Source organism: Rana temporaria, chromosome 1 (genome assembly GCF_905171775.1).
Source record: "Rana temporaria chromosome 1, aRanTem1.1, whole genome shotgun sequence".
NCBI classification, from domain to species: domain Eukaryota; kingdom Metazoa; phylum Chordata; class Amphibia; order Anura; family Ranidae; genus Rana; species Rana temporaria.
The window spans coordinates 358,687,696-358,702,667 of NC_053489.1; positions in this window are offsets into that span (position 1 = coordinate 358,687,696).

Sequence of the window (14,972 nt, forward strand, 5' to 3'; positions counted from 1 at the left end):
TTCACAAGCCTCTCTATTAATAGACTCCTCTGTTCCTATCACTTGCTGAAGTGTAACCACTGACCTTCTCCATGGTTTCTGGTCCATGGAAGAGACATGGTTCAACCGCACAGTTCAGCAGTAACAGTTCCATAACTTCTTTCTTTTAATCTTGAATTCCTCCTATTCAGTGTTTGAAGAAAAGTGGTCCTCATCCAGGACTTTCTCCTCAGCATCAGGTAGGCCCCAAGCCTGGGGCCTTCACACAGAAAACACTACTGCTCCATGTTCTTTCCTCTCAGAACTCCTCCCCAGTGGCATGTTACCTCAGGTTATATAGCTGGCCTGCCAATCCTAGTTGGGGATTGGTCAGAGCTGCCATACAAGCTGCCTGCCACTCCAATCCCAGGCCCTGCCTCCTTCTCTGTACATTCTCCCCAGAGACAGAGGAGGCGCTTCAGGACTAGAGCACAGGTGGCCACACCCACTACTACACTGACACTCCCAGTCCCAGATCAAAACAACCAGGCCTGGCATAAGGCACAGGCCTGACTAGATTTTCCTGCACTGACAGTTAAATAATAAAAACCCTATTTCTACACATACCAAAAGGTAGTGGGCGCTACACTTGTAATATTTTTTTCTCACGAAAGCGGAGTTACTCTTTAACCACTTAAGACCCGAACCATTATGCAGGTTAAGGACCTTGCCCCATTTTGAAATTCTGCACTGCGTCACTTTAACTGACAATTGCGCGGTCGTGCGACATGCTTCCCAAACAAAATTGGTGTCCTTTTTTTCCCCACAAATAGAGCTTTCTTTTGGTGGTATTTGATCACCTCTGCGGTTTTTATTTTTTGCGCTATAAACAAAAATAGAGCGACAATTTCGAAACAAAATGCAATATTTTTTACTATAATAAATATCCCCAAAAAAATATATAAAACATTTTTTCCTCAGTTTAGGCCGACATGTATACTTCTACTTATTTTTGGTAACAAAAAAAAAAAAAAAATCGCAATAAGAGTTTGATTGGTTTGCGCAAAAGTTATAGCGTATACAAAATAGGGCATAGTTTTATGGCATTTTTATTAATATTTTTATTTTTTTACTAGTAATGGCGGCGATCAGCAATTTTTTTCGTGACTGCGACATTATGGCGGACACTTGACACATTTTTGGGACCAATGTCATTTTCACAGCGAAAAGTGCTATAACAAATGCAGATTACTGTGAAAATTACAATGGCAGTGAAGGGGTTAACACCAAGTGGCACTAAGGGGTTAAGTGGAGTGATTCTTACTGTAGGGGGGTGTGGCTGTAGGCGTGACGTCACCGATCGTCGTTCCCTATATCAGGGAACAGACGATCAGTGTCACTGCCACAGAGAACAGAAAAGGTGTGTTTACACACACACCTCTCCCCGTTCTTCAGCTCCTGTGACTGATCGCAGGACACCGGCGGCGATCGGGTCCGCGGGTCCCGCGGCCACGGAGCTTTGGACCCACGGCTGGGCTCTTAAAGGCGACGTACAGGTACGTGCCTGTGCCCAGCCGTGCCATGCCATTTTGCCGACGTATTTGTGCAGGGGCGGTCCTTAAGTGGTTAATGTATGAGTAGAGTGAATATCTATGCTTGATAATCCTCAAATTTTTAAAACGTAGAGAGGATTGTAGCCAGTAGGTAGGGGCTATAGTGAGAATCTTGCATTTGATACAATTATAGCAAATCCCTATTAATAGCCTAAATCAGTAATGACACCCAGGGCTGTTTTTAAAGAATTGGGGAAATCTGATAGGACAGAATCGTGTATGGAAAGCGTAAATGTATTCCTCCATTTCTTGATTCCACATGCCCTGTATTGTAGGGTGGCAAAACAAAAGCTCAGTTTAAACAGTATATAATAGTGGAGGACTTGAGGTACCCTTGTCTATTGCATCTTGATTGGGTGAATAAATGATAAACCCAGCTATTAGCACAGCTCTAGCACTTAGGGAATTGTATAATAGGCATATAATGTTAAAGCGGAACTCCAGCAAAAAAAATAACCAGATAAACAATCCAATAAAGAACATTAAAAAAAAAAGTTTTCGCCTGCTATAATTAGCTTTGATCCACAAATTTCCACTGCACAATGTCATAAGTCCGATGGCCAGTGTCACTCAAGCAAATTCTGAGCCCAAGTCACCCTGGACTGGATAGTGGAAGGAAATGCAGGGAAAAAAAACATTTACATGATGTATTATTGATTAAAAAGCTGCATTTATATGCGTCGTTTACATTTGCACTACATTCAGCTTTAAAAAATAAATAAAACATTCCAGGCCTGGCAAGTTGTCTTTAAAGTGGATCTTTGTCCCTCTTCCTAAAGTAGGGTTAACAATTATTATGCAGTTGTGTATTTTGTTTGGATAGTGCCATGTGTGATTGTTTTTTTTTCTCCAATAACTTATTTTTCACAAATCTCGTTGCTTCCACATTTGGCTGCCCAGGCGTTTTAAGTAATCTGTATTCTTGACTGCTGGGATATTGGCATCATCGATCCCAGGAGATTTGGGGCATTATCAGTATGTACCACGCAGTGTGAGTACTGCACAGGTGCAAGATTTCTACAGCAGGGAGGAGACAGGCCGAGATGGGTGCATGGTTTGGTTGCCCATCCCTGCCCGTTCTCCAGTTCCCCAATGTCCTTTTTGTGAACTGGTGACTAAACTGTATATTCCCAGATAAGGGCTTACTAATGATTTGTGCAAAGGTTAAAAATCTACTCTTCTCCCCCCAGTGTGTGCACTTTATTTAATAAAAAAAAAATGCTGCTCTATACCTTATTTCAGAGTGCGGCTCCCGTAACCACCCCACCCTTCCCTCTCTCATACTGACCACTACAGCGGGAGGGGCTGAGAATTCCCCGCTGTCAGTTGGGAGGAGGAAAGCGCTGGGTGGTCACGTAAACACCACTCTGAAATAAGGTATAGAACGGATTTTTTTTTTAAATAAATCAAGCGCACACACTGGGCATATAGCATTATCAAACACTGGGGATTGCCTGAAAATTACAGTTATTTTAGCAGCGGGAGGGGCAAGCATTGCCAGGCAGGCAATTTAAACCACAATAAAATTGATATATATATATATATATATATATATATATATTATAAAAAAACTAATTTCTTCATAAATTTAAGCCAATTTGTATTCCTCTACATACTTTTGATAAAAAAAAAAAAAAAAAAAAGACACAAACACAATAAGCGTATATTGATTTGTTTGTGACTACAAACTATGGGATAGATTTATGGACTTTTTTTTTATTATTATTGTTGTTGTTTTTACTGGTAATGGCAGCGATCAGTGATTTTTAGCAGGATTACGGCGGACAAATCTGACACTACTACTTTTTGGGGACCAGTGACACCAATACAGTGATCAGTGCTAAAAATAAAAATGCACTGACACTGTATAAACAACACTGGCAGAGAAAGGGTAAACATCGGGTTGATCAAAGGGTTAAGCGTGTTCCCTGCGAGTGTTTTCTAACTGTGTGGGGGATGGACTGACAGGAAGAACACCGATCGATGTTCCTGCTTACAAGGAATAGAAGGTCTATGTGTACTTTCCTGTCAGAATAGGGCTCTGCCCTGTTTACATAGGCAGATCCTAGTTCTGCCTCTGTGGAGCAATCGAAGGGGGCTGGCGGACATCCGCTGATTGGCTCCCACTCCATGCAGCGGGCACGTGTTTTCATTTGCTAGAAAATTACTCAGAACCCCCAAACTTTTTTTTTTTAGCAGACACCCTAGGGAATAAAATGGCAGTCATTACAACTTTTTATTTATCTGCGCAAACATTTTTCAAACGCCTTTATTGTGAAAAAATAAAAAGAGATTTTTAATACAGCTTACCTGTAAAATCTTTTTCTTGGAGTACATCACGGGACACAGAGCGGCATTCATTACTATATGGGTTATATGGAGTACCTTCAGGTGTAGACACTGGCAATCTCAAACAGGAAATGCCCCTCCCTATATAACCCCCTCCCATAGGAGGAGTACCTCAGTTTTGTAGCAAGCAGTATGCCTCCCAAAATGGTCCTCAAAAAAGAGGGGTGGGAGCTCTGTGTCCCGTGATGTACTCCAAGAAAAAGATTTTACAGGTAAGCTGTATTAAAAATCTCTTTTTCTTTATCGTACATCACGGGACACAGAGCGGCATTCATTACTATATGGGATGTCCCAAAGCAATGCTTACAATGAGGGGAGGGAGAACATCTCCAAGACAAAAGGATTTAATTTAGAGATATACTCAAATCATAATAAATCCAACTTAGTTGAGAAAAATAATTTTAAATTTTAAATTTAACTCAAAAAAGAGGAGCCCCCGGAATTCGAGGGTCTCAAACTGCAGCCTGCAGCACTGCCTGCCCGAAGGCAGTATCAGTATTCCTTCTTACGTCCAACTTGTAGAATTTTGTAAACGTGTGGACAGAAGACCAGGTTGCCGCCTTGCAAACTTGAGCCATAGAGATCTGGTGGTGTGCTGCCCAGGAGGCGCCCATGGCTCTAGTAGAATGAGCCTTTAATGATACTGGAGGAGGCAACCCTTTCAAGCCGTAGGCCTGAGTGATTAATTGCTTAATCCACCTAGAAATGGTAGACTTTGCAGCTGCCTGCCCCTTCTTGGGCCCATCCGGTAGAATGAACAGCACATCTGTTTTCCGGATCTTCTTTGTAGCTTTAAGATAGGCCTTCATGGCCCTGACAATATCCAAGGTATGCAGCAACCCTTCCTTTCTGGAAGTAGGTTTAGGGAAGAAGGATGGTAATACCAAATCCTGGTTCAAATGAAAACTGGATATGACCTTCGGTAGGAAGGAAGGATGAGGGCGGAGAACGACCCTGTCCTTATGAAAAACAAGATATGGTTCCTTACAGGATAAGGCCGCTAGCTCCGAAACTCTTCTTGCGGAAACTATGGCAACCAAAAATACTAACTTCCTTGTCAGTAGAACCAAAGGAATTTCAGCCAACGGCTCAAACGGTTGTTTCTGTAAACTTGACAGAACAAGATTTAAATCCCACGGACAAAGCGGGGATTTAACTGGAGGTCTAATACGTAAGACCCCTTGAAGGAAGGTCTTAACCAGCGAGTGGGTGGCCAGCGGCCGCTGAAACCACACTGACAGAGCAGAAATCTGTCCTTTGATTGTGCTTAATGCCAATCCTTTATCCACTCCTAGCTGGAGAAAACTTAATACTCTATCGATGGTAAATTTGCGAGAAAGCCATCGCTTGGACTCACACCAGCCTACATAGGCCTTCCAGACCCTGTAATAAATCACCCTAGAGACCGGTTTCCTGGCTCTGATTAGGGTAGAGACTACTTTCTGAGACAGACCTCTACCCCTGAGAATCAGGGATTCAGCTTCCAGGCCGTCAAATTTAGATGCCGTAAGGCAGGGTGGAGGATCGGACCTTGCGATAGCAGGTCTGGCCGTAGAGGAAGAGTCCAAGGGTCTCCCACTACCATCTTTAGGATGAGTGAGTACCATGCCCTTCTGGGCCATGCTGGAGCTACCAGGATGACTGGTATGTGTTCCACCCGGATCCTGCGCAGCAGGCGGGGTAGTAACTGGAGCGGGGGAAACGCATAAAGAAGTTTGAACTGATGCCAAGGGCAAACCAACGCATCGGTTCCGCAGGCCATCGGATCCCTTGAGCGGGATATGAACCTGTCTAGTTTCTTGTTGAGTCTCGATGCCATGATATCCACGTCCGGCACTCCCCATCTTTGGCAGAGTGCTTGAAAGACTTGTGGATGCAGAGACCATTCCCCCGGCCATAGAGTCTGGCGGCTTAAGAAGTCCGCCTGAAAGTTGTCCACTCCTGGAATGAATATTGCCGATATGCAGGGCACATGCGCCTCTGCCCATAGGAGAATCAAGCTCACCTCTCTCTGAGCGGCTTGACTCCTGGTTCCCCCTTGGTGATTTATGTATGCCACGGCCGTGGCATTGTCTGATTGAATTCTCACCGGGAACCCCTGCAATTTTGACGTCCAAGCCCTGAGGGCTAGTCGAGCAGCTCTGAGCTCCAAGATGTTGATGGGCAACTGCTTCTCTGGCTTTGCCCAAGTACCTTGGCGAGTGCAACCATCCAAAATTGCTCCCCAGCCCGTCAGGCTGGCGTCTGTGGTCACTATCTTCCAAGCCACTGGGCTGAAAGACTTCCCCTTCAGTAGATTCTGAGGGTCTAACCACCAACACAGACTTTGTCGGACTCTTGATAAGAGCGGCAATGGGATATCCAAGGCCTGTGGCCTTCTGCTCCATGCTGACAGGATGGCTGCCTGTAGGATGCGAGTGTGGCTCTGGGCGTATGGTACCGCCTCGAACGTGGCCACCATCTTGCCTAGTAACCTCATACATAGGCGAATAGTCGGTTCTTTCTTGCTTAGAACCAGTAGGATCAATTCCTTGATGGCTTTTACCTTCCTCAGAGGTAGGAACACTCCTTGTTGTTCTGTGTCTAATCTCATGCCGAGATATTCCAACTGCCTTGTGGGCTGGAAAGCTGACTTTTCTCGATTTAGGACCCAGCCGAACCTCTCGAGGTATTGGACCGTGAGGGCCACTGCTCGCTCCAAGCCGGGAGACGAGTGGTCTATGACTAGGAGGTCGTCCAGGTATGCTAGGATCGTGACCCCTTGGATCCTTAGCTTGGCTAGGATCGGAGCTAGGACCTTCGTGAACACCCGGGGGGCCGTAGCCAACCCGAAGGGAAGCGCCACGAATTGTAAGTGACGCGAAGCCACCATGAAGCGTAGATATCTTTGATGTGGCTGATAAATTGGAACATGAAGGTAGGCATCCTTTATGTCTATGGACGCCATGAAGTCGTCCTTCTGGAGTGTGGCAGCTGCTGACCGCACGGATTCCATCCGAAATGAGCGGATCTTTAGATATGCATTTACCATCTTTAGGTCCAAAATTGGCCTGACATCTCCATTGGATTTTGGATGATGAATAGGTTGGAGTAGAAACCCAGCCCCTGTTCCAGGACTGGCCGGAATCCGAGGCGGATCGTTTGGAATCCTCGACTCCTGGAAATGAGGAGGAGGAAACCTTAGGAAATCTAATTTGTAGCCTGTGGCCACGGAAGACCGTACCCACTCGTCGGGAATGCTGGCTTCCCAAATCTCTGAAAAGAGTCGCAGCCTTCCCCCCACCTTCGTGGGTGGGGGCGCCCCTTCATAAGGTTGGCTTGGGGGCTGGTTTTGCTGGTTTGCGAAACCACTGCCTTTTGCCTCTAACAGCCTGTCCTTGTGATCTGCTGTTGAAGCCGAAGTTTGCTTTTGCAGGAGGCCGTCGATACTGCTTGGCATTAGAGGGCCCCTGCCCAGGGGAATACTGTCGTTTAAACGCAGGCCCCTGAACCTTCTTCTTAGTTGGCAAGAGAGTACTCTTGCCGTTTGAAATGGTCTGAATGTATTTATCTAGGTCTTCTCCGAAGAGTCGTCCTCCATGGAAGGGGAACCCTACCAGGAGCTTCTTGCATGGGGGCTCAGCCTCCCAGCTTTTTAACCATAAGAGTCTTCTCATATGGATAAGGGATAACGATAAACGTGACGCTTGCTGGATAGAATCCTTGATTGCGTCTACCGTAAAACATATGGCCTTAGGGACATCCGAAAATTCTTCTGCCTGCTGGGCAGGAATAAGTTTAAGCATCTGCTTAAATTGATCCGATAATGCTTGAGCGACCCCAATCGCAGCCACAGCTGGCTGTACTACTGCCCCTGCAGTAGTGAAGGAGTTCTTAAGTAGTGCTTCCAAGCGCTTATCAACTGGATCCTTGAACACCTGTATGTTTTCTACAGGGCATGTTAACGATTTGTTAACACATGAGATGGCTGCGTCCACTGCAGGAGTAGCCCATCTTTTGGAAAAATTTTCTTCCATAGGATATAGGACAGAGAACTTCTTAGGTGGTAAGAAGATCTTATCTGGCTTGTTCCAATCTTGGAACAAAACTCCCTCTAATAGAGGATGGATCGGAAACACAGCATTGCTTTGAGGCGCCCTCAGTGAGCCCAAAGCTGAAACCGTCGATACCTGGAGATCTGGTACTGGCAAGTTGAATGCCCTATGGACCAAGTCCGACAATCCTTGAATCCACCAGCTCTCCCTCAGGGAGACTGCCCCAGACTCCTCTGTATCCGGATCTTCGATCCCTGAACCTACTTGGTCCTTGTCCAAGAGGTCGTCCAATTCCCCTGAGGAAAGGACCTCCTCTTCTGAGGGTCCGCGCTCGGGCGACGGAGATCTATTCCGCTTACTGCCCCGCATAGCTGCGGCTATCATTTTACCCATGCTTTTCTGCATCTCTTTTAAAGAGGTGAGTAATACCTCCTCCGTGACCATCTTAGGGTTGGACTGACCCGCGTCAGCTCCAGCCCCAGATCCCGATGGCCCCAAGGCTCCCTGTGGGGAAAGCAGCGGCATAGCTTTGTCCGAGACCTCAGACTCTCTGGGGGAATCCCCACCTCTTGTACCCTTGTTTTTTGATGCCATGGTACAATACCGAGGTACACCTGCTACTTATTGGTACCTGGGACTTATAAATAGTTAAATGCCCAAACACCTGTTTGGGGGATAAAAAATGCTTCCTCTCCCCTAGATGACACTTTTTTTTTTTTTTTTTTTTCAAATCTAGGAAAGAAAAAACATTCTGTCCCCCTGAGTAGTATTGCAAGAAAAACTATGAGATGGAAAAGAAACAGCCTATTCCTAGGCTTGAAAACAGTCTTCTGAAGACTGCAATATTCTTTCTGGCCACTGTGTGTCCTCGGCGCCCCGTGCTTGCCGTTCTGGTCTTTCCTCCTCAGTTCCAAAGTATTGAATGAGCTATATGGAACAAACAAGGAAGGGCCGCCCCTTCCTTAAGCCACTGACCCGCCCTTCCCCCCCAGCAATCTCAAACAGGAAATGCCCCTCCCGACAGGGGGGGGGTGGGGTGGGGTTGGGAGGAAGGGACCTCTCTGCTCCAGCAAACTGCAGCCTGCAGCCTGGAACCATGAGGAGGTCAGCGTTTTGCCTGCTTTGCAGGCCGTGAGGAGGAAGACTGAATGGAGCATCGCCTGGAGGCTTGCAGGTAAGCACAGCTCTCTGACACACACATATAATTTTATATCACACAGGCCCCACTCAATGCTTTTCCAACACTACAAGGGAGGTCACATCTTATGGGGAATAATACATATAGAGCCATCCTATCTTTATGATATGTGACTAGTTTGCCAGATGCAGTGCATAACTTTAGGCATGTCCCCTGTGACCCCCCAGAAAAAACCTGCTAAGAACCAAGTTCCGCAAGTTTTCCCCTCACTTACCTGCTCCATGCCGCAGGACTTTGCCAAGCAAGAGGCCCAATCTTCCCCCATCTCGGTGGGGATGTCTAGACCTTCAGGCCCTGGGTTCCTATGAAGGATCCACTGTCCTGGGCCCATATAGCACTCTGGCAACAGAAACATTAGGCACCCAAAGGTTTCTAAGTTCTGGGCCCAGGGTCCAGCTCTCTAAAAAGAAAAGCATTATGGGCTATACCCCAAGGGTTTGGGGTCCGGTTACTGACCACTTTAGCGCTGAGGCTTTTTTGGACAGAACCGGTTAGCTCACCTAATCCCAAGGATGTGGAGGCAAGCTAAACCATGACTAACACCTAAGACACTGGCGGAAAAACTGAGGTACTCCTCCTATGGGAGGGGGTTATATAGGGAGGGGCATTTCCTGTTTGAGATTGCCAGTGTCTACACCTGAAGGTACTCCATATAACCCATATAGTAATGAATGCCGCTCTGTGTCCCGTGATGTACGATAAAGAAAAAAAAGTTTCATGAATTAAAAAAAACAAAAAAAAAAAACAGTAAAGTTAGCCCATTTGTTTTGTATAATGTGAAAGATGATGTTATGCCGAGTAAATAGATACCCAACATGTCACGCTTTAAAATCGCATACACTTTTTTTTTTTTTTTTTTACAGGTTACCAGTTTAGGAGTTACAGAGGAGGTCTAGTGCTAGATTACAGATGTGGGCGCAAGCTACCAGGGACAGGTTAGTTAAAAAAAAAAAAAAAATTATTTTACATTTCTTTTTTCAAATCACTTTTATTCCTATTACAAGGAATGTAAACCTCCCTTGTAATAGGAATCTGTCGTGACAGGTCCTCTTCATGGAGAGATGCAGGGTCAATAAGACCCCACATCTCTCCTCCAGGCTGGAAAATATTAGATCGAAAAAAAAAAAAAAAAAAATTCACCGATCTCATACGGACAGCCCCGATCGCGGCCCGGACGTGACGTCATATCCAGAAATTTCTATGGTGGTCATCTGGCAAGGGTCGATTATTTCTCCAGGTTCCCGATGGCATGGGAGAGCCCGGAGAAGCGTCGCTTGTAAGGATCAAGTGGCTGAACTGCCGCTATGATCATTATCGTGCACAGAAAATAAAGATATCTGAATGATGCCTGTAGCTGCAGGCATCATTCAGATATCCCCCCTGAAGTCAAGGATATCATATGACCTACTGCGGGCAGGAAGTGGTTTAAGTGTAAGGGTCCCATCTCCCACCATTAAGAGTTGTGGAAAAGTGAGGCGGGATGACGTAGCACGTCACAGTAGCTGGGGGAGGAGCCCGACAGTGGCGCTGAAGTTGAGGAGCTCCAGGCGCCGGGGGAGCAGGACGAATGACAGTAGCCGGTGCAGAGCGGTGAGAGAGACTGCCAGCAGCAAGCTACCAATGCCCCCAGGACCCCCCCTGTACACTCTGGGTGGCTGCCGCTGGTGAAAAGAGCAGATCGCGGAGAGGAGCCAGGGGAGGGATGGCAGCTTTGCATGGATTAAGAACATAGATCGTCAGCACAAGGGAGGAAATCTACACCCCCCTGGTCCCAGGATTTTTGGGAAGTGAAGCGCAGGGGGAGAGGTGAGCGAACTTTAAAAGTAAGCTGCAAGATTGTAATTGCAAATAACCCTGCCACTATACTAGAGGGGCACATTTAAGGGGCAAGCTACCTTGGAAAAGGGCACATATACTGCAATAAGAGTAATAGCAGGACTGGACTTTCTCTGTCCCCTTCATATCTCCCAGTAATTGAGGCAACATCGTAGGGAGTAAAGTGACTGTGTGAGGGGGGGGGGGGGGGGGGGAATATCTCTTGCTATGCTGTGCCTGTAGAAACAATGGAACATTACTAAGATATATTAACCATGGTGTATGGGGAAATCACAGCAGGATGGACTGCTTGTGCAGTAGTAGAGCTCAGCACCTCTGGTCATGTGGTATAAAGTAACGGACAAATGAAATTAAATAAAAAAAAAAAAAAAAAAAAAAGAAGAGCACGGCCCTGGGAATAGACCACCCTGGAATAATTTATCATTTGACATACAATTAATATGATAGCTCTATCACAGCCTGAATGTTGATTGGTTTGCTATGTGCAAGAAAAAGTGTATAAGGAAAAAAACTGTGGTTCTTCATGTTCTATGCAATAAAATACTGCAAATGGAATGAGTCAATATATGAAGGCACAGAAATGTGAGAATAGTGGCAGGGGATGCAACTATGCAATTGTGCAGAAAGCAAATACGGGAATTATTGACACATTATTCTCCTGGTAGAGATCCCGTTTTTTTTTTTGGCCCCTTATTTTCCATACTCGGATACATTTGGAATTATCTGGAAGTTGGAACGTGGAGAGCAACGGAAACCCTGAATTGATTCCGAATACTAGGCTTTTATTGCCCTGCCTCTTTTTCGGGGTGTAGTACGTCTAAGACGCTCTGCTCTTCCCTCTGTTTGTAGGATTCACGGGGTGCAGGATAGTGCATATTTTTTAGCCTCTTCCTCCATCCTTATTAGGATGAGCACAAGATCTACAAAAGCAACAAATGCAACTAAAGCATTAAAAACAGCAGAACCCAAAGCAGCAAGAGAAAGCTTTAATACGAGCAATATACAAAAAATATTTAACAAAAAAGGAAAGTAGCCCTGCAACCCCTATACCTGGAAAATCACAGGCAACTAAAAGAAAAAAAAAAAAAAAAAAAACAACAGTGGTGAAACAGAATGGAGAGGAACAGAAAAAAGCCAAAGAAAACACCAGGATGGAGAGCCAAGCGGGCCTAGGAGAACAAAGTATACAAACCCAAATGCCGACTAAATTAGAAATGGCGGAAATGTTTGAAGACCTGGAAAGGAGGCTTGAAAAATCCTTCAGAAATTGCAACAATGCGAGCGGACTTGGGACACCTTAAAAGGGTGGAGGATGCAGAGGATAAGAACGATAAGCAAGCACTGGAAATACAAGTTAAAAATACAAAATCAAAAATTTGAGGGAAGTAGTATATAAAATAGAAAATCAAGAAAACCAAAGCAGACGTCAAAATCTAAGGAAGAGGGGAATACCAGAGGAAGGAGGCGAGGAAATAAGGAAAACTATGAAGGAAATATTTAATCCTCTATTAGATAGGGGAGTGGATCACGATCTTAAAATAGATCGATTACACAGGATCAGGACGCAGAAATTCCACGAGATATCATTGTTCAGTTTCAGAAATACAAAGAGAAGGCGGAGATATGGAAGAGATTGGAGAGATCGACCACCTCTAAAATATAAAGGAAAGGAACTCCAAATCTTTACAGATCTATCAGCTGAGACATTGGCGAGAAGAAGACTCCTTAAGCCATTATTGGTTCAATTGAGAACAGCGAATATTAAATATAGTTGGGGGGTTTCCGGCATCCCTGGTTGCCCAAAAGGACGGTAGATTTGTGAGGTTAAAGTTTCCGGAGGAATTCAATTTTTTTTGTAAAGAAACAAACACCAAAGATGGACATACCGCAATGGACTAAGAGTTGGAGAGGGATGGGGATGCAGGGGGGGGGGGGGGGAAGATGGTAGCCTAGAAAGAGGAGGGGGAGAAAATCATGAAATAACTATAGAATAAAATTACTGTAATAAGAGTGGGATCGGGAGGATGAAACGAACCAAGCAATCCGGATAAGTCCTGGGTGATGAACAGCCGCTCTCTCCCCCGCTTCTTATCCAGTGCGAGGGATGGGCGGCGGGGGGACAGGTTGCGGAGGCCACGGTTGGAGTAACACCCCAGCAGGAAAAATATAGCTTGTGAAAGGGAAAATGGAGGAGTTCAAACACGAGCTAGGAACCAGCAAGGGGTGGGAGAGGGCATAGGAGTTATGGGTGGGGGGCAGGATGGCAACCTCATGGAAAAAAAATACCTATTTGGAAATTCACCACGTTCTAAGATAGAACATGGACCACTCAATCCAGTGAAAAAAAAAAAAAGAAGAAGTAAAGATGGTATATTAAGATGATTGTTACATTTTTCACATATAATGTTCGAGGGTTGAATACCCCCTACAAAAAGACAACATTTTAAAAGAAATTGAACATCATGGAGCAGGGGTAGTCTTTTTACAGGAGACACACCTGTCCCATGAAACAAATGTGAAGTTGTATTCCCACCGACTTCCAACTTGGTATTACGGAGATTCAATGACCAATAAGGCAAAGGGAGTAGCAATTGGCATAAGTAGAGGAGTTAGGTTTGTCTTGGAGGACAGACTGACAGACTCAGGGGGGGAAGATATATCTTCTTTAGGGGGAAGTTGATGGGAATAGAAAGCACACTCGCCAAAATATACTGCCCTAATAGAGACCCAACAAGATATGTGGGGAGAGTACTGGAAAAACTGTCAGGCCTCGTACACACGACCGAGTTTCTCGGCAGAATTCAGCCAGAACCTCGATGGGAGACGTATTCTGCCGAGAAAACCGCGTGTACACTTTTCGCTGAGGAAACCGACAAGGATCTCGTCGGGCCAAAAAGAGAACATGTTCTCTATTTCCTCGTTAGTCAATGGGAAAAGTTGGCCCGCCGAGATCCTCGGCGGCTTCACAAGGAACTCGACGAGCAAAACGATGTGTTTTGCCCGTCGAGTTTCTCGGACATGTGTACAGGGCCTCAGAGTTTAAAAAGGGGAAAGTGTTTATGGCGGGGGATTTAAACTTCTGCATGGATCCAAAACAAGATAGAACGTCACGTATACAGGCGACAAGGAAAGTCCAGCTGAAGGCAAATCAAACATAAATTACATAGCCACCAATTGGTAAATCTATGGAGAATACAACATCCTAAAAAGGTACAAGACTTTACCTTTTTCCCCCCCTGTGCATGGGACGTACACTAGGATAGATTACTGGATGATAGAGCATAGGATGTTAGATTTGGTGATTTCTACAAACATTGAATAACGACTATATCTGATCATCGACCAATGACTATGAAAATTAAGATACCTGAAACTCAGAGACAATACTCCTGGATGTTAAATGAAGAGCTATTAGATAAGCAAGGAGAGGAGCTAGTGAAAAAAAGAATTGGAACAATATTTTAGTACAAACGGAACCAGCGAGATGGCAGATAATACTCTGTGGGAGGCCCACAAAGCCTACATAAGGGGGATCCTGATCTCGCTGGGTGCCTGAAAGAAACGAAAAAGAATATAAAAGAAAAAAAAAAAGGGGGAAAAAGTAAGAAGAAATATATCAGTTAGAACAGAGACATAAGAGAGCGGGAGGACAAGAACAGGAACTATTACAGAGTACGAAATAAAGAAAACGTATAATAAGATCGTGAAGGAAAGATGATATCAATGGGGAAATAACAGTAGGTGCCTAGCAAGGAAAAAACAATTTGTGATATATATATATATATATATATATATATATATATATATATATATATATATATATATATATATATATATATGGAAATGGTCCACAACACAAAGGACATCGTGAAGGTCTTCTGCTAGTTCTCTGAACAATTATATTCAGTAAAACAGGGTGGATTAGGGAGGGGGGGAAAAAAAAAAAAAGGGGGATGTAAGAATATCCAACAAAAGCCAGGATCC